General features: G+C 43.4%; 1 protein-coding gene across 5 annotated transcripts in view; it reads left to right on the forward strand.

The window, feature by feature from the left end:
* Positions 1 to 25,641, forward strand: part of EPS15 (epidermal growth factor receptor pathway substrate 15) — a 215,068-nt gene that overhangs the window by 16,178 nt on the left and 173,249 nt on the right. The window contains exon 1 of one of the 5 annotated variants that reach the window (XM_077450258.1): positions 20,681 to 20,699. The exons of the other annotated variants lie outside the window; for them this stretch is intronic. The gene's annotated coding sequence lies outside the window, so the exon portion shown is untranslated. Of the gene's footprint in view, positions 1 to 20,680; positions 20,700 to 25,641 lie in introns of those variants that run through there. 5 annotated transcript variants of the gene reach the window in all.

Consider the following 25,641-nt stretch of genomic DNA (forward strand, 5'->3'; position numbering starts at 1 on the left):
CTTGTAACTGTCAGTCTTGCAAGGCCTCATGGGACTTGTAGTCCGCAACAGCTGGATGGCCACAGGTTGAGCACCCCCTTCCTAGAGAAACATGCACAACTGAAGTGCGTAATCACAGGCAGTGTGCTAGAGCTACCCTCCCCTGCCCCCCTTGATTGCTTGGAGTTGACACAACCTGTCAGAAATGACTTGTAGCGAGGCAACTAATGACATTCATGCTTGGGATTGAGGTAAATACACAATATAGGAGGATATGCTTTGTTCATGTTTCACACCATAGGTTTACAACCACTTTAAACCCAGTGGGAATTGTGATAAAGGAACCTAATCTTATCAGGTAATAATCTCTGCACCTCATCTGCTCCTGAACAAGTTACATCTATAAAACATAAACACCAGTCTGACCTGTTTATACTATCCACGTTTTGTTTACAATATTTCTCTAGATTTCGGCTGTAAATTCCTGTTTATCTATTGCACAAGCTGCCCTCTGATTCTTCTGCTTTCTCTTCATTGGTGCAGGAAATGTTTTGGTTGGTAGACGCCAAGGAGAATTTGCAATGCTTACTGAAGACAGTGTTGCTGTATGAAATTGTAACTAAATGCAAACCTTTTTTTTTTTTTTTTTTTTTGATGGAGTGGAGAGGGATTATAACCCCTGTCAGTTTTTATTGCGGTCTTTTTCTCTGTTGTGGAGTGTTGCCCTCTATCTGTACTGTTTACTAAAGTGAAAGAAAATCCCTAATTTTGGGTCTGCATTAGGACAATAATAGACTGGGAATCTTCCAATGAAGATGCTAGTTCTGGTGACATGCTGGGATTTCTTCACACCTCCTGTTCTTCCCTAACCTCCCTAACTTTGACTACTGAGAGGTTGAAGTGATTGTAAAGCCTGGTTTCTTTTTTTTTAATTAAAATAACAAACATTTTATACTTGCTATACCTGCTCTGCTCTGTGGGGGCACTCGTGCTTACTCGCTCCTGTGCCACCGTGCTCTGTGTATCCATAAGACAAACAGAGCAGCGCTTGGCTCCACCCCCACTCACTGGCTCTGATTGACAGCAGTGGGAGCCAATGGCCCTTTCTGCTTTATATGAGCTAATGAGAGAGCAGAGAGAGCCTTGGCTCTTGTGCACATTGCTGGATCACGCTTATGTATGTATTTACATTTTTCCTCAGTAGGGGTGCAACAGATTGTCACCGATCCGTGATCCGAATGGGTCACCCAGTTGGGAACGGCACACGCCTCAATCTGTGGAGAGCTCAGTGGTCTCGGCCTTAGGAAAGGCTTCGGCCTATTTCCAGAGCGGCGGCCATCTTGGTGCACCCGTCGCAGTTTACAATGTGATCGCTCTGTCAAATGAGGGAGATGACATGGATATTACAGTGGGGGAGATGTATATTACAGTGGGGAGATTGAGGATGCTACAGTCGGGACTATATGGTGGTGGAATTTTCACAGGTTTTTGCAAATTCAATTATTATTTGCTGATCCGAAAAATTATCCAATCCGTGACTCTGATCCGAGGAACGATCCGATCCGTGAGTTTTTTTTGACCTGTTGCACCCCTATTTCTGAGTAAAGTGGTATATGTAGTTCCTGTGTGTTTTATCAGCATAATCACTTTACCAATTATAAAGATCATTACCGTTATGACAGAAATGGATTATTATTGCTGGTCAGTAGGGATGAGCTCAGGCCTTTTTGTCATCCTAGTCTGAACCCACCTGAGTGAGCCTGCAGGAAGCTGTAGAGCCGGCCAAACATGGATCGAAATTCAGCTGGTTCACCAGGGATCGGTCAAGATTTGATCTCTGTATGGGCAGACCGATTTGTACCCAAGTTAATCTGTTGATTGACTTGGGTAAAACCAGCCTGTCCATATATTTTTACATGTGATTACTGCTGGTGGCTATATCTGCTAGCAGTAATTATTGTATTCTGCCGGCTGGGATGTCTCCTCACACCCCTACTGCTGGCAGAACACAATAGCGCTGCGGGAGACATAGCGTTGATGGGGGAATCAAGCAATATTCTTTTCTTCCATCCATGTTGGAAGGAAAGAAAATGAATCATCTATGGGTTGCTTTTGCTTAATGCGGTGTTCCACCCATAAATGGAACTTCCACTGATTCCCCCCATCCCCCGATGTCACATTTGGCACCTTTCGGGGGGAGGAGGGAGCAGTCTAATCCAGGTATTTGCTCCCACTTTTGGCGAAAGATTGCCAAAGTATCTGTGGTGATCTATGTCCGACCCCTCCTTCATCCCCCCCCCCCCCCCACTGTCGTCTGGGAGACGCACAGGTCCCAGTCGGAATGCGACAGAGAAACAGATGGGAAGCCGCAAGGCCCTTATTTAAGATGGCGGTGCCTCCACCCAGGGTGAATTTGGGTGAGGACATTGCGGGTGCCCTGAGGCAGTCGCACTGCAAGTCGTGCTGCCTTAGTGTGAACCAACACTTAGTGTCCTTGTTTTAAAAGTCAGCAGCTGCAGTATTTGTAGCTGCTGACTTAAAAAAACACTTTTTGCAGGCGGAACTCTGCTTTAACTGTACTGGGCCAGTCATATCTGAGGAATGCCCTGCAGCTCCATTTACACAGGCTTCTTTGTATATCAGGATTGCAGACATGCAGTTTCGGGCATGTTGTGTGTGTGTGTGTGTGTGTGTGTGTGTGTGTGTGTGTGTGTGTGTGTGTGTGTGTGTAGTGTAGTGTAGTGTTGTGTTGTAAAAAAAAAACAAAAAAAAAAAACACATCTACTCAGTTTAATTGTTAGATTGAAGGCTTCCACAAAGCCAGGTAAAGTAGCCGGCCCTTGTGCACGCCCCAACTGTGGGCCCGGGACTGGCATAGTGGGTGCTGCTGGGTAGAGGGGTAGGGAGTAGAGTGGACACACATCCCTTCTCCTCCCCATGTTATTCCTGTCCCAGAGGCAAAGTGTATGACGTCACTTATGGATCCCTGTTGAATATTTACCTTGGCCATCAAGGCCAAGAAAGAATGTAATGCATTGCATTACATTCAGCAGAGCACAGAGGAGACATGCAGGGTCCTTTTTAAACCTTTGATGTCTCATTAAAGAGAACCTGTCTCCAAAAAATGAGTAACATTTTTTTTTGTTGTTGTAAAAAAGTAAAGTTACACCCAAGCACACAAAATCCCCCACCCCCCCCCCACAAAAAAATTGAGGCACCCCCACATATGCGCACATACAAATGTAAATGCACACTGAAAAGGTTGATTGTGATACATGTTACATATCGCCTCGCACCCCAGAATGAGAGCAATAATTCTAGCACCATACTTCCTCCATAACGCTAAACTGATTACCTATAAGGGGATGTTAAAGCATCCCGTATAGGAAATATAGGGTACTGAAGTCTGTCACCATTTCCTTTTTATTTAGGCTGTATTCACACCTGAGCATTTTCAGCTCATAAATTGCCTGAAAAAAAAACTTGCCCAACAAGCAAAATCCCATTCATTTCAATGGCACCTGTTCACATCTGAGGGTTTTGTCGCCTGAAAAACACCATTAGCTCAAAAAAGAACATGAGCTTCTTTGGGGAAGATTACAGGCGTTTTTCTGCCTTTTACATTGGTGACCTGAACAAAATCTCGGTAAAAACGCCGCAAAATCGTTGTAAAAAAACTTTGAAATGCTCCGTTGTGAATGCAGCCTTAATACTTAACATGTTTGGTGTCTATTTACTCTGTGCAACCTTATCTTTTATAGTTGGCAAAAAATTGGGTAGTTCATTTAATCCCCCTCCCCCAAAACGTACTTTTGCATTTCCTAGACCTTTGCAGTAATACAGCGTGACATAAGGAATTGCAACTACCCCTTTTTTTATTTTTTTTCGTTTCATGTAATCTTCAGGCCTTTTTAGGTGAAACATATAACATGTTCCCTTTTCTGCAGCTGCTCAGCAAGCCAAACACTCTGTGTGACAGCAGTACGGGGAGAAGTTCCATGCACCAGCTGTCCCTTTTTGAAAAGGGTACGGTCCTGTGGGAGAGGCGGTGGGGGGGGCGTCCCCCGGGGGGGGGGGGGGTGGCCGGGGTCGCATCCCCTCCCTTCTCCGCTAAGGCCCCTTTCACACTGTCAGACCGTTCAGGTCCACCTGTCAGTTTTGAGGGCGGACCTGAATGGGCACTCCATGCTGGTCTATGGAGCGAAGGATGTCAGCGGTGACATGTCCGCTGACATCTGACCCGGTCCGATCCACCAAAAGCAGACGGATGGCCCTACGTCCGGATCTGTCACTGGCGGATCGGATCAGGTGAGATCTAATGAAATGGACATGCTGTCCATTTTCATCTGATCTCTCCATAGAATCCAGCGGCGCTCGACAAGCCCCTCCCCGCTCAGTGAGCAGAAAGGGACCTGTAATCCACCGGCTCAGCTGAGATCAACTGAGAGATCCGCCTCGTCTGAATGAGGCTGAAGGCCTCTTGTACACTGCTGCTGGTAAACGGACATTTGGGAGCAGTTGGGCATTTTTTCAGCTGCCCCTAAACTCTCCTCTGTTATATTATCAGTACATGTACACAGGGAAGTTTATAGTCATTTCTAGGCAGTTGACTTTAGAGGAATTTTTTGGAATGCCAAAAAATGGGTTCAGAAGGATGATCAGAGACAATTGACAAATGTTCTACATCTGTCTTATACAAGGTTATACTTGTTGTTTTCATGTATTTTATTTATTTTTATTTTTATTGCTTATGTCTATTAAGTGCCCTTGGTTTAGCCTGCCATATACAACAATCAGAGTTTTATTAGACGCTATACCCCCTTCAGTTTCTCATTGAGCTGTTGGATAATTTTATATTGGTAAAGTGGGGTTATGTATTTGTCCACAGGCTGCCCAGTGAAGCGCGTTCTCTGGTGTGTCTAGGGTTACATGTGAGTGGAGTGGCTATTGCTGATTCAGCTAATGATGTTTCCAAAGATAACCGGCATTCCAAAGAGTGGAAGGACAAGAATTTCCAGCTTGTAGTATGCTGTGCTGTCAGCCCCCTTTACCATGATGACCCACAAGTTCCATGCCCTGTCTTCCTTTTATACAGTTCATATTTAATATGGTGTATTTATACAGGACCTGGTTGACAAAAGGTATTGGGAATCTTTGACATTTTTTTTATTTTTATTTTTTAAATATGCGATGCTCAATGGGGTTTGCCAATTTTTTCCATTGTTTTTGATGGGTAACACCACTAGTTCTATTTGCATTTTATTTTTTGTGTAGCTATCCATTAGGCACAGAAGTCCTGGTCATTTTTTTGGGGTCTTGAGAGCTTAGTGGAAGTGGAACTAACCTGAATAGGGAAGATTTGCTGTGTTAGGCAATGTGCAGAAATGTTAATTGTTCTAAGCAGAATCCCTTCTGATATGTGAATATGCCCAGGACAGGGGTATTGAATGAAAATTCAAAGAAGTCTGGTCAGTAAAATTTTCTTCCGGTCAACATCTGAATCTCAGGTTTGTGAAAGATTGCAGTCACTGTATGTCTATCAAAGAAATGAGAAATGTTCATTGTCCATAGCATTTCAACACAATTTTTTTTGTCAAGTTCCATCAGCTGTCCCCATCAGAGTACCCCTTTCCATGATATTTTCCCATCAGAGTACCCCTTTCCATGATATTTTCCCATCAGAGTACCCCTTTCCATGATATTTTCCCATCAGAGTGCCCCTTAACATAATGATGTGCCCATCAGTGTGCCCTGCTTACCAGCGTAACAGCATGTAAGTAAACGGCGTACCTTTCGGGCAGGCACGACGCGGGAGCTGAGATGATAGCAAGCTGCAGAGGGTGGGATCTGCGGCGAGAACCTTGCTGAAGAGGGTGGGACGCACACATGATGTCATTGGTTGCTGGGTCGGCCGCGGTCCCAGCAACCAATCACTTTTAGCGGTGGGGATCTTCAGACTGCCGGGCTGATGGTCTGCCATTTGACGGCTGGCATAGACACTCTCATAGCTTTATATCTGTAGTGTGAATTCTAAGGGCACTTCTGCCTCTGACTGCCAGTCTCGGAAGATTTGGTAATGTCACTATTTTATTGCTCTGTATGTGATATTTTGTAGTATAAGTTTTGAAATGAACAAGAGTAATTTTTTATTTTTTTGAGAATGTACTTTTATTCTTTCCATACAAACAGTTTTCAGTATTTGAGCATTTTTCCTCTGTAGCTCTCTTCTACTTGAGTCTTTGGGCTGGTCCACACTGCTGTGCTGTCTGACATTGGATGTAATTTGCACCGCAAATCACATGCGATGTCCGTGCGACGCAAACTCAGCCATACAAATTGCATGGCTGAATTTGCATCACATTCAGACGAAACTCGCACGGGACCTTTTTTTTTCGTTCGCAGCAGAATCGGATCGCATGGATGCAGATCAGCTGAGTGTCATCCAGCTTTGTCATGTTGACAGTTTTAGCAATACCTTTTATGGATTTATTATGTATGCTGCTGGTTTCCAATATATCATCTGAGGATTTTAGAGTTTTTTTTTCCATATACCGCACATTTCCATCCATGGAGCCCCGCAGTCATCATCGGCGGTAACCCACTATAAAGGGAGCAACCAGAGGAGATCATATTGGGATTGGTCCCCATTAATGACCTACAGGCATAGTAGACTCCTCCTGCTGTAAGGCAAGGGAGTCCAACATATCTGGAGAATGCAGATCTTTTATAGCCCCCATGAGGTGGATGCATTGACACCGATGGAACACGTAGCACTACAGCACTTTTTCACAAGGAAAGGACTTTGTTTGCACAGCCATCACCATCACTTTAAATAGTCACTATAAAGAATTCATAAGTTTCTAATAAAATGATTTACATTGGACTTTGTTTCACACAGTCCTCTATATTAGTGGTGCAGCGAAATTTCGGCCGCCGAAAGAAAAGTGCAGATAATGGAGCCGAAAAAGGGGCATGTCCATCCCGCCAGGTGCCACGCATGTATTATCCCTGCACGCCCCTGTCAGTCTCCCCTCCCTCCTGCTGTTCTCATGAGTGTCATGAGATGCAGCCTCCACAGTGCCTAGTAGCATGATCTCGCGCTGTGTGTCAGAGATCTGAATCGCCGTGCAGCCACTAACTATGTTGCGCCTCCTAGACTGCCCTTTTGTGATAGACGGCACACTGATCCAATGCTAGGAATTATTGTGCCATGTGTCATAGAAGGCGGGACATCATTACAGTGGCTGCACTGTGATTCATATCTGACACAGCGTGACATCGCATTACCAGGCACTGGTAGGCTGTACATGATAGGCACTAGCAGGCTGCATGTCATGGGCACTGATAGGCTGTACATGATGGGCACTGGCGGGATGCTACATCTGATGGGCACAGACACTGGTGAGGCTGCATGAAGGGCCCAGAAAGGCTGCTGCATCTGATGGGCACAGGCACTGGTAAGGCTGCATGAAGGGCACAGACGGGCTGCTTCAGCTGACTGGTAGGCTGCATCTGACAGGCACTGGTGAAGCTGCATTGATCTCTTGTATCATGTCTGCAGTCTCTGACCGTCTCCTGTATCATGTCTGCTAGAGGTGCACCGAATTGAAATTTTGCTAATACTATTAGCAGTGTGTTTAAATTTAAATAAGAGATTGCAGACATGACACAAGAGGTGGTTGGAGACGGAGGACATGACACAAGAGGTGGTTGGAGACGGAGGACATGACACAAGAGGTGGTTGGAGACGGAGGACATGACACGAGAGATGGTCAGAGACTGCAGACCTTTTTCTTGACCTTTCTTGCACTAAAGGTGCCATAATGGCCAACAACATTTCCATTCAGTGAACTTCTAATCTATATATGCAATTTATAATTTTCACTGTTGTATTATTCATTTGTTATATCTGTTAGAAGTCATTATAGGATACAAGGTATAGTCACTGACACTGAGTATCACATCAGGATCTAGTATATTCTATAGGTGGGGCAGGTGCTGTCTATTATTCATTTATTCCCAATTTGCCCTCCAGTGGGGCAGAATTGACAGCAGCGGCTCAAACACATTGCCATCTATTGCCAAGGCGTAAGTGTTCTATAGTACATCTTTCTGATATGACCCTGTGTAAAATGTGGTCTGTAGTGCATCTCTATTCATATGGGCATACGCCTATATCTGTATAGAATTAGGACTGTTTACGTCTCTCTCTGGTTGTGAATTCACATTCTGGCAGTGGCAGCACCTATGCCATGGCCAAGTCCATTTATGTGTTGGACATTTAAACACTTGCACACACTACATAAATATGATCAAAATTGTACCTTGGATGCCATTTTTTTCTTGGTTTGGTTTACTCGGCTCAATGCTGAATGAATGAATAATTTGTATAGCGCTCAAAGCGAACTGAATCGCATCAAGGCGCTGTGCGGAGCTTTGTTGTCCAGCTTCTAGAAGAGGAAGGTCTTGAGTTTTTTTCCTGAAGACCTGGAGGTTTTCTTCCAAGCGGATGTTGGTTGGTAAAGCGTTCCATAGCCGTGGTCCTTGGACAGCGGATCTCCGTTCCCCCTTAGATTTGTACCTAGATTGGGAACTAGGAGGAGGTTTTGGTTAGAGGATCGAAGACTGCGGTTGGGCGTGTAGTGTTTTATTTTCTCGAATAGGTATTGAGGAGTGTCTCCATGCATGCATTTGTGGGTGAGGCAGAGGGTCTTGAATGTGATTCGATTCTTTACGGTTAGCCAGTGTAGGCTCCTCAGGGTAGGGAAGATTGATTCCCAGGGTTTTTTCCCTGTTATCAGCCTTGCCGCCGTGTTTTGGATAAGTTGTAAGCGCGCAAGTTGATATTGGGGTAATCCTAAGTAAAGGGAGTTTGCGTAATCAAGCCGCGGATTAATGACTGTTCCAACTACCACTGCTTTGTCCTTCTGTGGGATGAATGGGAGTAGTCTGCTATGCAATGCTATGGGGGGAAATACTGACCCCCAAAGCAGGTGTTTGATTGCCCTTCGCATACAGTGCCTTGAAAAAGTATTCATACCCTTTAAAACTCTCCACATTTTGTCATGTTACAAAGAAAAATGTAAATGTATTTTATGTGATAGTCCAATACAGTGGCACATAATTGTGAAGTGGAAGGAAAATGATAAATGGTTTTCAAAATTCTTTATAATTATGTGTATAGTGTGGCATGCTTTTGCATTCACCCCCCCCCCCCCCCTTTTTCTCTGACACCCTTATTTAAAATCTAGTGGAACCAATTGCCTTCAGAAGTCACCTAATTAGTAAATAGAGTCCACCCGTGTGTAATTAGTCTTCGTATAAATACAACTGTTCTGTGAAGCCCTCAGAAGTTAGAGAAGCTTAATGAACAGAAGTTTACAGCAGGGTTGTGTTAGAAAAAGATCCCAAGCTTTGAACATCTCACGGAGCTCTGTTCAATCCATCAACTGAAAATGAAGAGAGTATGGCACAACTTCAGACCTACCAAGACATGACCGTCCACCTAAACTTACAGGCCGGGCAAGGAGATCATTAATCAGAGAAGCAGCCAAGAGGCCCATGGAATCTCTGGAGAAGCTGATCTACAGCTCAGGTGGGAGAATCTGTACAGGATAACTATTAGTTGTGCACGCCACAAATTTGGCCTGTATGGAAGAGTGGAAAGAAGAAATCCGTTGTTGAAAGAAAGCCATAAGAAGTCCAGTTTGCAGTTTGCGAGACGCCATGTGGGGAAAACATAGAAGAAGGTGCTCTGGTCAGATGAGACCAAAATTTAACTTTTTGGCCTAAAAGCAAGACGCTATGTGTGGTGGAAAATGAACACTGCACATCACCATGAATACACCATCCCCCCCTGTGAAACGTGGCGGTGGCAGCATCATGTTGTGGGTATGCTTTTCTTCAGCAGGGACAGGGAAGCTGGTCAGAGTTGATGGGAAGATGGATGGAGCCAAATTAAGGGCAATCTTAGAAAAAAACCTGTTGCAGTCTGCAAAAGACTTGAGACCGGTGCGGAGGTTCACCTTCCAGCAGTAAAACTACCCTAAACATACAGCCAGAGCTACAATGGAATGGTTTAAATCAAAGCATATTCATGTGTTGGAATGGCCCAGTCAAAGTCCAGACCTAAATCCAATTGAGAATCTGTAGCAATACTTGAAAATTGTTGTTCACAGATGCGCTCCATCCAATCTGACAGAACTTGAGCTATTTTGCAAAGAAGAATGGGCAAAAATGTCACTCTATAGATGTGCAAAGCTGGTAGCGACATCCCCAAAAAGACTTGCAACTGTAATTGCAGTGAAAGGCGGTTCTACAAAGTATTGAATCAGAGGGGCTGAATACAAATGCACGCCACACTTTTCACTTTTTACATCTTTATTTGTAAAAAGTGTTGAAAACCATTTATCATTTTCCTTCCACGTCACAATTATGTGCTACTTTGTGTTGGTCTATTACATAAAATCCCAATAAAATACATTTACGTTTTTGGTTGTAACATAATATTTTTTTAAGGCACTGTACATTACTGCTGCACACAGACTAAGGCAGACTAAGGCCCGCTTACCTTCGGGACCAGACCATTATTCTTGATCCCATAACATGCCTTCTGTCATCTCTTTAACCTTGTAAAGCAAAGCCTAGAAATTTCCTGTTTTTCCTGAAACGATCAATAGCACAATAACGTTCATGTCTGTACAGGAGACGGTTTGACTTGCTAAACACTCACAGCTCTATTTGTGTGACTTTCTTTTGATAACCCCTCACCCTTATCTGTTGGTTGCAGTTGTCTTCCTTCTACGCCCATCCCTTACCTTTCATATAAACCCATTGAGTTTATAGGTGGCATATGCTTTTCTTACACTGTAAACATTATCAAACTCATTTAGTGCAAGTGTAATGTTTTGTAAACCAAGAAACCAGTCGGATTTCAGTTGACTTTTATAATGTAGTAGTAGAACAGAATTCTTATTGGTTGCTTTGTGATGTTTCACTGTTGATGTAATAAATGTACTTTGTACTACTTTGGATAAGAATAAGTACAAATCTGTACAGCAGATTACATCCTTGAGTTGCCCTGTTTATCTGTAGCTGTCTTTTTGATACCTGGTGTAATATTTCTTCTTCATTTACACATGGTTCTTACTGCGAGAGCAAGATGTGATCGTAGGATCTTACTTGGACGCCTCCTTTCACACTGCCAGTGTTTTTCAGGTGCTACATTGCTAAAAATAGCACCTGTATAGCGCCTAAAAAAAGCGGCTCCTTTCGCTCCAGTTTGAAAGCGTGAGGGCTTTCACACTGGAGCGGTGCGCTGGCACGGTGTCACAAAAAGTCCTGGCAGCAGATTCTTTGGAGTGATGAAGGAGCGGTGAACTCACCGCTCCTCTCCATTGAAATCAATGGGGCAGTGCTGCGATACCGCTGGCAAAACGCCACTCCGGTGGCAATTTGTGGGCGGATTTAATCCCTTTTCGGCCACTAACAGGGGGGTTAAAACCGCCCAGCTAGCGGGCCGAATAGTCCCGCTAAAACGCTTTATGACTCTTTACCGACGACGCCCCCCGCAGCTCGGTGTGAAAGCCGTCTTAGTGTTACTAAACCTAGGACCCTGCATACATTATGTCTGGTCATCCACAGTACACAGAATGTGGAAAAGCAATTATTTTAGTAAATATAAAACTGCTAAATACCCTTTCTCATGTGCAGTATTTAGCAGTCTTGTGACTTCTATCAGTGTCCGACTGAGCACTAGTTAAAGCTTGTAGGAGGAGTTTTCATTCTCCCCTGGCTGTCCTAGGAGGCTGCAGGACCCCTGACCCCCTGGCCCTGTGCTGATTGCATGCACCCACCCAAAGAGAAAAAAAAAACTCTCTAGCAATACACACCAAACTGAGCATGTGCAGAATATCGCAAAAGGCTCTGTACTATCAGGAGATGGATTGTGGACAGTAAAAGAAGGGGAGGATCAGAGAAGACAGTCAAACAGCTTTTTTACACAATGCACAGGATTAACCCATTAGGTTCCACAGTGAGTATAACAAGCATGCAGACTGATTTTACTGTTGTGAGTTTAGTAACATTTTAAAGTGTAAATGTAGTTCTGAACTGTCTCCTGTCTTCCAGTACCCCATAACCTCTTCTCAGACTAGCTTGAAAAATCATGCCCAGGATACAGATCTAGTGCTTAAAAACTCAACCTTACAGGTTGCTGCCATAGTACGTTATGTTCACCCCTGGTGAAAGCACCAACATTCCCTATGGCTGAACTCGCACAGACACCTGAGACCCCTCTTGATCCAGCGATGTGCACCAGAGTCTCAGCTGTCCCAAGACTCCCTCTCCTTTATTAGCTGAGGCAGCCATTGACCCTCACTGTTGTCAGTGAGCCAATGAGGAGAGCGCGTGGTGGGGTAAGGCCCAACCACAGCTATAGCAGCTTGTTATTGGGGGCACTGGTCAAGGGGGAGGAGCCAGGAGCTGCTAGCCCTAGTAAGTAGATAGGATTGTAAACTCTATTTGTTGTTAAAGTGGTTGTAAACCCTTACAACACACTTTGACCTACAGGTAAGCCTAAATTAAGGCTTACCTGTAGGTCCAATAAATATCTCCTAAACCTACACGGTTTAGGAGATATTTGCCGAAAGACAGGCACCGCTGTCGACAGCGCATGCGCCGTCGAGAGCGGCGCGCATGCGCATTGAGCGTGCCGCGGTCAACGGCGATATGCGTGGCGCATGCGGGGGAGTGACGTCATCGCGGCTTCGCCGAATGACAGCGGCGGAGCAGCAAAACCCACCGAGAAGATGGATGCATAGTAGTCCATTATGCTTTACCTTTGCAGGGAATCAAAGAGGTAGAAGTAAACTCATCAGGGTTTACTTCCTCTTTAAACACGTTTTCAGGTTGTGGTGCTTAAATGCTGTTGGGTTCTGCTTTTACTGTTGGTTGAGCATTGCTATTATGTGTTTAGCATGCCTTAGATTTACTTAAATTTCAACCTTAAAGTATGTGAATAGCCAAAAGGTTTTCTTTCAGTTTTGAATACAGAATGATGGGGTTGAAACCACTGTCCGTTTATTTAAGCTATCTACATCACATTGGGCAGATTTCACTTGCTGTCGTAAAGCAGTAGTAAACTGCAGGTGGTTAAAAAAAAAATAAAAAAATTTCCCTGCAAGGCAATGTCATAATGTGCTAGTATGCATCGCCACAGGGGCTGACATCTTCTTCTGGTCTTCCTTCCAGGTTTGCAGCCTCCGACTGCATGAGTGGCTGGAGGCTCCATGATGTCACTCCTACGAATGCGCTTGGGAGCTGCCGTTTATGGCACGGGCTCTGAAGGTCCAGCACTGTAAGCCGGGTCTTCAGAGCGCATATGCCGGTAAGTTCATTAACTCCATCCACTCTGAATATCTCCTGAACTGTTTAGGAAATATTCACAGTACCTATAGTACAGGTAAGCCTTATTCTAAGCTTACCTGTAGGTACAAGTGGTGTAACTAGGTTTACTACCACTTTAAAGTGATTTGTAAATGATCACCTTGTAAAACAACCTATTCCATTTAAAATAGAAAGGAAAGGCAAAACATTTTTTTTTATTATCAGTGATCACATTCCCTTTGATCTCAGCTGCATAGGAGCTGGGGGGGAGAAGAAGAGGCAGTACACTGAGCTTCCCAGTGAAAGCCAGGGATTTCACATAAAGAAGCAATACAAAGAGAACGGGATCATTTTTCGTACATGGTACAGCAGGCTCATATCAGGAATAGGAAGTATTGGGGTAACAAACGCTTTAAGCCTTGGTACACACTAGTATTTATTTATTTTTTTCGTTCAACCAAGCAGGGCTCAACAAAAAAAACTGACAGCTCTGGGGGACCCGCTGTACTAGCTAAGCACTGATTGGGAGCCAATTGGCTGACCTTTTTGGGTCGTGTCCCATTGACAGAAGCTGACCTAAAGGCCGTGTTCTGTCTGACCGGCTGCAGTACACATGAGCCAAATGTCGACTGTTTTCTATTGAATGGGCGGATGCTGCGCGACATTCGGCCCGTGTGTCCCAGGCTTTAGAGAGGCTACAGGAAGCTAGTGGAAATCTCTACGTTGTAAGGGAAAGACCCCTCTATATTTCTTCCCAGGGTAGAACTCAGTTGTTGGTTTTGGAATATACAAGTACATTATCACTTGTATACTCTTGCTATATAATCTAATTTTCTCCTTTTTCTGAGTTCTGGTTTAGAAAACACACATCCATTTGGTTTCCGTTACTTGTCTTACATGTGTGTTCTGTGTATCCCTGGACTAACGTGCATCTGTAGTCATCACAGCTTCTTGTACTCTAAATACATGAAATGCCAATGCAAATGACTACATTCCATCCTTGTAATGGTGAGGGCTTGGTGCTTAGTAACCGTATTTGTTGCACAATGAGTATAGATGTAAGACGTACGTGTGTATGGGGGGGGGGGGGGGGGGGATCAAAATTTCAGATCCATCATTGTGTAATCTAGAAAAAGTGGTCAAAAGTCTAAGAAAATACTGTTTTCATGCATTACCCATTATTGTTTGATTTGCTGTATTTGTATAGACCCAATCTGTATTATGCCCAGGATACACAAAATCATTTAGAAGAATACCTGTGCCCCAGAAAAGCTCACAGTCTAGCAGAAATGATGTATTGTAAGCGAAGGTGAAACATTTTCATAACTTATCAGAACGGAGGATATGAGGTAGAACATAGGGCCGCACTGTGACACATTGCATGCAATCTCTCCTTCGCCTCACCTTAATCTAAAATAGTTAACCTCTACACTTGAGGAAACTGTGACAGGGAAGTCTGATCCTTTTCCTCCACTGTAGCAGATGTACAGCAAAAAACATCCTCCAGCATTTTTGATTGGATATTGAATGAGATGTTTAACACTGATAGGGACACCCCTCTGCTCTCTGTTCATGACAACATGTTGACTGTAAGCACATGTGTACTTCAACAAACTGTGATTGGCTCAGATTATTAAGGGAGAGAGCATTATAAATATAGTAGTGTTATTATGAATAACAATATTTTTAATTTCTTACATCAGGGCACACAGAGCCATAGTAATAACTATGTGGGTTATATCGGCGTATCAGGTGCTGGACACTGGCACGCCCCTTAAGGCGTAAACTTCCCCCATATAACCCCTCCCATTACTGGGAGTCCTCAGTTTTTTTCGCCAGTGTCTAAGGTGTTGGGCATGTGTAAGGATGTGTGTACTGAGCTCCACAGGCAGTAATTCTTTCAGAGCCAGCCATCCTGACCGGATCTGTTCTGATGTCTCCGTAATGGACTAAATGAACAGTACCCGAGCCTCGTCATCCAAAGACATGAGGCTTTGCTTGCGAATGCTTTTAAAGCTGGGCCCTGGGATGCACTACTAATACGGTTTAGGAGATATTTACCTAAAGACAGCCACCGCTTGTCCTGACAGGACTTAGTCTGACAAAGCCACGGCGGGGGCTTACGTCGATTGCCAGGGGAGGCATGAGAAGTTGTGCAGCCCAAAAAGAGGTGAATAATGTTCTAGCTTTGGCAGAACACAACACTCCTTGCCTATCGTAAATTTTAATATTTCAGGCGTACTACTTGAGATGCCAACAATTATTTCCAGGTGAACAATCTCTTCACCCCGACATCTTCCTAGCAATATGTCAGATGGGGTACTCCAGACATGGACCTATTCGCGTCCTGATTCATTAATAAGGTCGACAACTTTATGTCAAACAAGGGGTCCACTAGCAGGCGGAACAGACGCATTAGTCTTCCCAGGGGATCAGTTCTCACTGATCTGTGCATTTCCTCCAGCTCTGCTACTTCCTTCTCCGCAGGATTAAATAGGAACAGAAGGAGGTGATTCTAGTGGCCCCAGCCGGGTCCCAGAAGATCTTAATTTATCGAGATCATAAAGAGGGCAGTAAAAGTCCTTATAGCCAGACCTTCTTGCACAAGGTCCGGTATTTCATCCTACTTTACTGGCAAGGAGTTTAACAGGTTTGACTGTTGAATCCCACTCTATAAAAGATTGTGGGTGATATCCTTCGGTAGTGTCTACTTTGACTAAAGCCAGGAATCCGGCTTCCAGAATAACTTACTTTAGAATCTGGAAGGCATAGGTTTCTTGGTATGGATCCAGGGGTTGGCACCCCAGGAAGTATGTCAATAAGCTGGATTCCTGCATATGGGATCTGAAATGAAGCTGACCTTGACTTTTATCAAGAGCCAGATCTAGGCCATGTCGATGTCTTTTCCTATGGCCTCTTGCTTTCTTGGTGCGTAGCTTATTCAGGGGGTAACACGGTTTATCCCCCTATCAAGGCACCTTTAAATCCTAAGGATTTAAAATTGGTCTTTTCGGCGTTGCTGAATCAGCCGTTTGAACCTTACGAGATATTCTCTTGGTTCTTTGACAAGAAAGATAATCTTTTTTGCTTGCCATTTCTTCTGCTAGAAGAGTATTGGAACTAACGTCTCTGTCTTGTAAGAGCCATATTGCATCATGCATAAGGATGAGGTGGTTTGATGTCCTCATCCTGAATTTTTACCAAAAGTGGTAACAGGTTTTTTTTTAAACCAAGATGATATTCTTACCTCTTTCTCCCTAGAAGCCTTAATCTGGGGAAGAGAAAGCACTACCGTGTCTTGATGTAGTAAGAGTGATCAGAACCTATTTAAAGGCGACCGCTCAGGTTCGCAAAACACAGGTTTTGTTTGTACTGCCAGAGGGTCTAAGATATGGACAGGCAGCGTCAAGATCCACTATTTTCCAAATGGGTTTGTCAAATGATTGATCAAGCTTCAGCTTAAAGAAGAAAATTCTTCCTTGTCATATTAAGAACACACACATCCAGGGTGATTAGTGCCTCTTGGGTGGTGCATCATCAGGCCTCTATGGCTCAGATCTGTAAGACTGCAAATTGGTCTTCGGTGCAGACGTTTATCCGATTTGATCAAATCGATATTAAAGGTCATGAGGATATTGCCTCTGGGCACAGCATACACTGCAGGCTGTAGTATGAGTCCTCTGGCCTCCTGTTTCCTTTATTCTGTCTCCCCCCCCCCCCCCCCCCTTCAGTTGCCATTGCTATGGGACATCCCACATAGTTATTAATATGGCTCTGTGCCCCCTGATGTAAGAAATGAAAATAGGATTTTTAAAACGGCTTACCTGTAAAATCCTTTTGTTTGATGTACATCAGGGGACACAGAGGTCCCTCCCTTCTTCTTCTTATACACTTTGATTGCTCCTAGTAATGGGAGGGGTTATATGGGGGAAGTTCACGCCTTAAGGGGCGTGCCAGTGTCCAGCACCTGATACGCCGATATAACCCCCATAGTTATTACTATGGCTCTGTGTCCCCTGATGTACATCAAAGAAAAGGATTTTTACAGGTAAGCTATTTTAAAATCCTATTTTTTTGGGGGGTTTCTTCTGCTGGGGTGAGTGATTTAAGAAATGTCATTAATATTCTAAGTGTAAACCAGGTTTCCATGGGATTTCAACTGATTGATTGAATTATGTCCTGTATATTGAAGAATTGAGAAACTCTCGACATGTAAGATTATGTGGAAAAGTGTTTATTTCACTACAAAACTTTAATAATTATTATTACATATAAAAAAAGGTACAAACGGATGAGAGGGTGTGGAGGGAGGTTGACCACCATCAAACGATGGACTTCCAAGGAGAGTAGTAAATGGGCTGATCAGGTTAAGAAGAAAAGAGGGAGGTGATCATTTTCAGTAAGAATGTCTAATGAAGCCTTACTCAATCTTTCACAACCTTTTTACCCCTGAAGAACTCTTAAAAAAAATGTCAGGGCTCGGGGAACACTAGCTAAAATTAAATAATTTGGTTTCAGTGGGAAGTATGCCCTAGTAAACTCTTAAGGAACTATAGGCTTGGTTGAGAATGTGATGTAGAGCAGTGATTCTCAACCAGGGTTCCATGGAACCCCTAGGGGTTGCTAGGGCTTCCTTCAGCATTGGGCAATTTCTGCCTCTTAGATAAGTTTCCACTAACACCATTGATCTTTTTAGCTATTTGTAAGGAGGTAATTCTTCCCAATGACCACAAATGTAAGGACCATTCTTCCCACTGACCGTCACACTAATGTATCATGAGTTGTAGATCTCTAATTTTTAGCAGGGGTTCCTCGAGACCGGAGAATTATTTCAAGGGTTCCTCTGTGTTAAAAAGGTTGAGAAAGGCTGATGTAGAGGTTATATGCCTAGAGTTGTTCTTTGATCAAGGCTGGTTGGGTGGGTATTAAGGTATTTTTGCTTTAATGGTGTATCCAGGATGCCCAGATCTTATACAATTTGTCATATTTGTCCCTCTGAGAGAAGCACCTGTGCTCAGCCTCCAGAATGGTATTGCCCCTATATATATATTCATGAATGGTTGGTGACTGGTGCTGGATTAGGGCTTGAAGATGTGGTAATATACTTCATCTTGTATAGGCCAAGATGTGTTATGGAGGAGGCACACTGCGGGATCATAGTGGATGCAGCTTATATAATTTTTTCTTTGCATGTTTTGAGATCCTCCATGTTGCCTAAAGAGGTATCATCCAGGTACTAGGAGTGTATGTAGGTGTGCAATCCAAGCCTAAGTGGCATTACTCTATTTTCATTTTAAAATGATACTGTAGATAAACCTATATAAAAAGTGAGAGGATATATTAAAGCGGAGGTCCACCCTAAAATGGACCTTACGCTCATCGGATTCCTCCCCCCCTCCGGTGCCACAATTGGCACCTTTCAGGGGGGAGGGGGGGTGCAGTTACCTGGATAATCCAGGTAACTGCACCCACTTCCGGGCTAGCTCTCTGCGGAAAGGGGCGTACATTACGCCCCTTTCCGCAAGTGCCCGCCCCCTTCCGCAAGTGCCCCGCTGCCTGCTGGGAAACACACAGATCCCAGAGGCAGCGGGGACCATCCTCATTGCGCAGCGCGGCTCGCGCATGCGCAGTAGGGAACCGGGAAATGAAGCCGAAAGGCTCCATTTCCTGATTCCTATACCAAAGATGGCGGCGGCAGCACTCGAGTGTCGATCTAGAGATCGGCTTCGGGTGCCGACATCGCGGGCGCGCTGGACAGGTAATTGTCACTATTTTAAAAGTCAGCAGCTGCAGTATTTGTAGCTGCTGACTTAAAAAAAAAAAAAAAACGCGGAGTCCCGGCGGACTCCCGCTTTAAGCTGCGATGATCATTGTAACATATATGTAGCAATGTGAAAAATGTATGTAAAATATTCATTTGTATGACGCCTAAAAATGACAGCATGTTTTTGGATTGTTTGAGGAATCTAGGGCAGTCAGAGGAGAGTCAATCAAACATGGAAAGAATGTACAGATTTCGAGCAAACAATGTCCCTGGAGGCAGGAGAATCTGAGACCCCATCTATGTGAGAATTGTTTATCCATGGCGCAGGATATCTCTTGCTCTAGGAAATGTATAGTAAATATGAGTATGCGTTGTTATTTTAACTTAAACAATATTCTCACAGAGTGCCGTTACCTTTGTGCTCCATTCTTGTTGATTTTCTTCATGGGCAGATAGGACAGCTGTATTTGCGTATTACTTTTACAAGCTATGCGTGCTTTGGTATCAGTGATTGTTCTTTACCGATTTGCCGCCTATCAGAGCGAAAAAAAAATGCTAGACACATAAAGGAAACCTGTACTGAGAGAAATACTGAAGCTGCTATTGCTGTATCTCTAACGAACCCTTCATTTAGTGGTCTTTTACACCAATGTTTCTCCACTCCAGTCCTCTAGTACTCCCAACAGGTCATGTTTTCAGGCTATCCATTATTTTGCACAGGTGATTTGATCAGTTTCACTGCCTTAGTAATTACCACAGTTGTTTCATCTGAGGGAAATCCTGAAAACATGACCTGTTAGGAGTACTTGAGGACTGGAGCTGAGAAACCTTGTTCTACACGGTCATGTGACAAGCTGGGTGCTTACTCTTCTTTTAGAGCTTTGGTGGTGATTACTGCCCTGAATGAATGAATGAAAATATTTGTAAAGCGCACAACGTGAACTGAATTGCCTCAAGGCGCTGTGAAGAGCTTAGTTATCATCAACTAGAAGAGGAAGGTCTTGAGTTTTTTCCTAAAGGCCTGTTGGTTTTCTTCCTGGCGGATGTTGATTGGTAGAGCGTTCCATAGCCGAGGTCCTTGGACAGCGAATCTCCGATCCCCCTTCGATTTGTACCGTGCTTTGGGAACGTGGAGGAGATTTTTGTTAGATGATCGTAGACAGTGGTTTGGTGTGTAATGATTTATTTTCTCAATTGGGTATTGAGGAGCGTCTCTGTGTGTGTGGGGGGGGGGGTTGAGAGAGCAGGTAAAGCACCTGTGTGTTTGTTTATTTTTTTTAAGGGAAGACAAGAGAAAATTTTGAAAAAAACAAATAAAATAGGAGTATTGCTTTAAATTTTTCTACTCTCCCTTTCCAAACTCTAGTGCTGCCCTCTGCATCCTCCTCCTCCTCCTCCTGTTGTCTTCTGTACTGAATGACATTCAGGGTCTGACGGTCTTCTTCCTTTAAGCCCGGTCTGTCATAGACACATCCCAATGAGTGGCTCTCCGATGTCGAGGACCGGCCACCAGTGATGCTGGAGGAGAACAGGAAGTCATGTGATTGGCCAGAAGAATTCTCAAATCTAGGTATATGTGCTCAAAATGTTTGTTTTGGTTGAGAGTAGAGGGGTGAACCCCTAAATCACAGTTGGGCTTTTTTTTAGGAGAACACATAAAATTTGCCAGTCCCTATAGCCATCCAAGGTCACAGGGATTCGCCCTTCAGTGTGTGTGTTGTATCATAATTGTATCCTGAGGATACTTGCTAAAGTAAAAAATAGTGCCGTGTGGAGCTTAGAGACTCGGCCAATGTTGGCTCATTTGATGTACATGCAGACGTAGCTGTAAAACCAGCTTCTATGTGCTTGTATCCTTCTGTTTATTATAAACTCAAACAATAGAAACTCTGTGACTGTCACCATGGGGAAAATATCTCTTGGATGTACACTGATTTAGGTGCTTTTTGCTATAATGTACACATGCACAGCCCATTTGCACATTATGGCATACTTGCCTAGTAAGCGATCCCCTCCATCACCGTCAGTTCCCTCTTCAGTCTTCTGAGTTTGGAATCTTCAGCCATTGGCTGGACTGGCGTGACTTGACTACCATGCATCCGCAGAACAGTTGGTGCGTTCTACTGCAGAATCGTGCCAGTGTGCAAAAATTTACCATACAGTCTTAAAAAGCCTGTCAGCGGGGGTTTCCGTCTGTTCTAAAGAGTCAGTATATGCAAAATAACATTTTCAGTCTCAGTTCACATTATGAACCGCACCGCATTCCAGTTCAGTTCACATGCGATTCAGTACGGTGTGATATGATTCCATACATTTTGAATGGGCTCAAATCGCACCACTTAGCATCAGTCGTGTATGCGGGAAGAGGGAACAACATATTGACTGCTCACATTGCACGGATATTATTGCTAAACGAACTGCACATTGTTTGGAGTGGACTGTTTACACTATGTTTCACTGGGCACTGGAATTTAATGCACACAGAATATAATTTTCATTGTTTATTTTGCTGGATTTTGCACTATTTTTAACACTGGTGCATGCAATCTGCGGTTAACGTGGATGTTTCCACTTTTGTATATGAATATTTTTTATTATTTTCTTTGACATAATTCTGGATTTTTAAGCACTTGTTATTTATTTAGTATAATAGAAGCATGGCAGCATTATGCTAGGTGTGTTCTCACTAGTTGCACTGTCGCATGAATTTTTATAATTAAGACTTATTGTTGATGCACTTTAATATTTAGAGGAATTGACATTTATGCACTTTATTGCTGCTTAGTAGCCTGATTATTATATTTTTCATTATTGTGATAGGTTGGATAGATTCACATAATTTAATTTACAATCGTATTTATTTAATTTTGGTAGTTTTTTACTTTATTAGTATTTACCTAGGTAGCGCCACATAAAAACACCCCTTATAAAGTCAATTTTAACACCCTATAAAATAAAAGGCTTCAGGTGAGTTTAGTCCCATAGACTCACTTTCTGAATATAAGCATTTCACACCAGCCTAAGAATAACAGTGTACATATTAGTATTTTCCTCTTTCCAGATTAATTTCTAAGGCCTCATGCACACTGTGTATTTTAACTCTGTGCAGGAGGAAGGCACAAGTATGCACCATCCAGCCCTGCTGCTGACAGTCTGTAGAACACTGGGAGGCTGAAGACTGTCTGCTTCGAAGTGGGAATGATTCCAATTTTGAGAACTGCTGTTACTATCTCCTAATCATGAACCATTTAGGAGATATTCTAGCAAGTAGCAGCCGATGACTTCACCGGTGCATGCGCTCTGAAGGGACAGCGTACCATGGCTTTTCTTCAGAGCTGTGCGCCACGGCCACGAACTCCCGCACTCATGCGCTAGAGTGACATCATTGCTGCTCAGCCAATCAGACGGCCAGGGTCCCTGAACCCAGAAAGAGGACCAGGTGAAGATGGAAGCCTCAGCAGTGAGGACAACGCGCCACTGGAGGGCTTAGTTTTAAAGGGATTGTAAAGGCAGGATTTTATCTTAAAGAATTCTATGCATTAAGATAAAAAGCCTTCTGTGTGCAGCAGCCTTCCTAATGTTTACCTGAGCCCTTCTCTATGCAGCGATGTTGCGTGAGAGACTCTGCTGCCCGGGACTCTCCTCCTCATTGGCTTAGACAGCAGCGGAGCGCCATTGGGGCCGCTGCTGTCAATCAAAGTCAGTGAGCCAATGAGAGAGAGGAGGCGGGGCCTAGTCAGGCCTGCATGTCTGAATGGACGCACAGAGCTGCTGCTCGGCTCGGGTGCCCCCAGAGCAAGCTGCTTTCTGTGGAGGGCACTTGTCAGGAGTGAGGGACCCAAGAAGAGGAGGATCCGGGCTGCTCTGCGAAAAACCATTACACAGAGCAGGTAAATAAAACATGTTTATTTTTAAGAAAAAAAAAAAGACATTACAATCACAAAGTAAGTCTTTCCTAATGTGCTAGTATGGGTAATAGCACGTTATGATTGCCTTGCAGGTATAAAACTTTTTATTATAAGACTTTACCACTGCTTTAATGCTTAGTAGAATGGGAGATGATTGGGCCAAAGCAGATCTCACTCGATAAAGAGACATTTTGAGTTTTATTCAACGCCATAAACTTGCCAATTTGAGTAGTAGAAACTCCTATGTTTCCTTTTTATATTTGGCAGGAGGCTCCAGCTCTTGTAAGTTCAGGCCTGTATTCCACGATTTCTCAGGGAGACCATGTGAAATGTATTAAAGACTTTGAAGAAGAATTAGAGTGTGGGTGGTAATTAAATGTTCATTTCAAAATTATTAAATCTGATCTACAGGCCAGCTGCTAAATAGGGAAACCATGACTACAAAATAAATGCGTATATAAGGGTGCTCTTGTACCCGTGTGAGTGTTTGCATTTCTGTCCATCCAGTCCTGGGAATTAGACAGCTCTGCCACACAGCACAGCCATGCCTGGTAGAGCAGGAGACTTGATTTCACTTTGCTGCAGTTAAGTAACAATTGCATGTCTTGTCCCTCCCCTAGTCTGTAACAGGACAGTGGATGAGAGAAGCAGGAGAATGAGGAGCGTGTCCTTCTGTCACTCTTCTCTTTTCACCCATCATCATGCACAACGGACTTGTTTTTTTGTTTTTGTTTTTTATGCTGCTTCTTCCTCTCCCAGGCTGAGCTTTGCTGTACAAGAACTGCAGAAGGCTTATACCAAGTCAAATTCAGGTTCTCAGACTGCTTGCACGTAATAACCTCTTCTTTTTTTTATTTCATTTTTTTGATGAAATAATAACAAGACACAGAGCTACTTTTATTTCTTTTAGATTTGCCTGGACTCCAAATAATAAATCTGCACTCCAGGATTTTTTTAAATTCTGATCTGCACAAAGGAGTTACCTCTAATGATTATAGTCCTGCTTGCTGCTGTTTAAAAATGAATAGTTTCATTAATACAGAAGATTTGTGGTGTTGGCTTTTCTGGCACTGTCCAGCTGCAATGCAAGACATCCCGTGTATAGACCAGGGTAGTCTCTCTCATTTGACTTGAATGCAAGGCTTTTCATGATTGGACCTGGGGTGAGTAGGAGAGTGATTCAAAAGAGGATTCCACAACTATAGCTGGAACTCAGTCAAAAGAACTTTGACACTAGTATCTGGCATCAGTGAGGCTTTCCTTGTACACTACACAGCCGCAAGCAGGATTTAGGATTACCATTATTAGCGCTAACACTGTTTTATAAAGCAGAATAAAAAAAAATCTTCAGCCGTTATCTTTAGGATCTAGCATTGCATACTAGCCCATTATGTGCCGCTTACCTGCACAAGAATCCAGCCGTGTCCCCTGTGTAGGCAGCGTCCATCTTCTGGCCCCTCTTCTTTCTGGGCCGCAGACTCCGGCTTTGTGATTCGCCGGAGCTGTGTGATGTCACTCCTGTGCATGGGAGCCGCGATTTAACGGCACAGGCTAGGGAAAAAAATAGCACTTTGTTTAGTTTCTTGTGCTGTTGGAATTTTTCGGCAGACTACAAGTGAAATATCTCCTAAATGGCACACCTTTAGGAGATATTTCCACTACCTATAAGTAAGCCTTATTCTAGGCTTACCTATAGATAGAAGCCCAAAAAGTGGGTTTACAACCACTTTAAATCTGCCGTGGCAGTGGAAGTAACGCTCGCGAGCATACGCAGAAGCAGTTCGGCCATACCCGCGCCATCTTGGAATAGGGCGAAAGACACCGGCCGCATCACTTCCTCACACGCAGAGCGTGGAGAGATGCGGTGGCCATGTTTGCCCTGATCCTGGCGCTTGAAGGACAACAAAGCCCAGAAAAATAGAAATTACAAAAATAAATGGAGAATAAAGATGGCCAAAATGTGAATCACAATTTTTTTGCTTAGAATAAAAAGATCACGATTCTTGCGATGTAAAATCTTTCACATTATACAGAACAAATGGGCTAACTTTACTGGTTAGTTTCTTTTTTTCTTTTTTTATTCCTTAAAGTCATTTAAAAAAGAAATTGCATTTGAAAGACCGCTGCGCAAATACAGTGCGACATAAAATATTGCAACAACCACCATTTTATGCTCTAGGGTGTCTACTAAAAAAACTATATATATATATATATATATATATATATATATATATATATATATATATATATATATAATGTTTGGGGGTTCCAAGTAATTTTCTAGCAAAAAAAAATGATTTTAACTTGAAACCAACAAATGTCAGAAAAAGGTTTAGTGTTTAAACTTTTTTCATTTACGCACAAAGTATTCCATTGACAAATTGTTACAATGTTTATACTGAAGTTCAACTGATAAGGAATGTTTTGATTCTTGGCGGAATGCCCGGTTTTTCTCTTCCTTTCTTTTGAAGGCTGTCGCTTTAGTAGAGCGGAGAGAATTCTTTGCATAGAAAGAATTGTGATACACTTGAAGGCTCTTTCACACGGGACAGATCCGTGATGATCCGCCCCGTGGACATCCGCTTGATCAGCGGGGATCGCTCT

This window comes from Lithobates pipiens, unplaced genomic scaffold (assembly GCF_037356315.1).
Source record: "Lithobates pipiens isolate NorthernLeopardFrog02 unplaced genomic scaffold, aLitPip1_a1.2 Scaffold_23, whole genome shotgun sequence".
In the NCBI taxonomy this organism is placed as follows: Eukaryota; Metazoa; Chordata; class Amphibia; order Anura; family Ranidae; genus Lithobates; species Lithobates pipiens.